Genomic DNA, 311 nt, shown 5'->3' on the forward strand with positions numbered 1-311 from the left:
TCCATCCCCAAAAAAGAGGTGGCCACGCAGCCAGAGCACAGCACCCCAGGCTTTGCCTTGCCCTGCCGTGTCCTGTCCCCCATGTCCTGTTCCCAGCTCCCGGGACCGGCAGGGAAACATTCCTGGGCAGGCGAGACCCAGCTGTATCCCAAGCTGGCTCCTGGCTCTCCCACATAGGATGGTGTCTACCGTCGCTGCAGGGAAGATAACAAATACCGCCTGCTCCCGCAAGCATCTGGCAGGAAAATCCCACAGTTTGGATGCTCCGGAGCAGGACCAACCTGCGCTTTGGGTTTCTGCTGCTCTGGGTA

Source organism: Cariama cristata, unplaced genomic scaffold (assembly GCF_000690535.1).
Source record: "Cariama cristata isolate BGI_N322 unplaced genomic scaffold, ASM69053v1 scaffold28635, whole genome shotgun sequence".
NCBI classification, from domain to species: domain Eukaryota; kingdom Metazoa; phylum Chordata; class Aves; order Cariamiformes; family Cariamidae; genus Cariama; species Cariama cristata.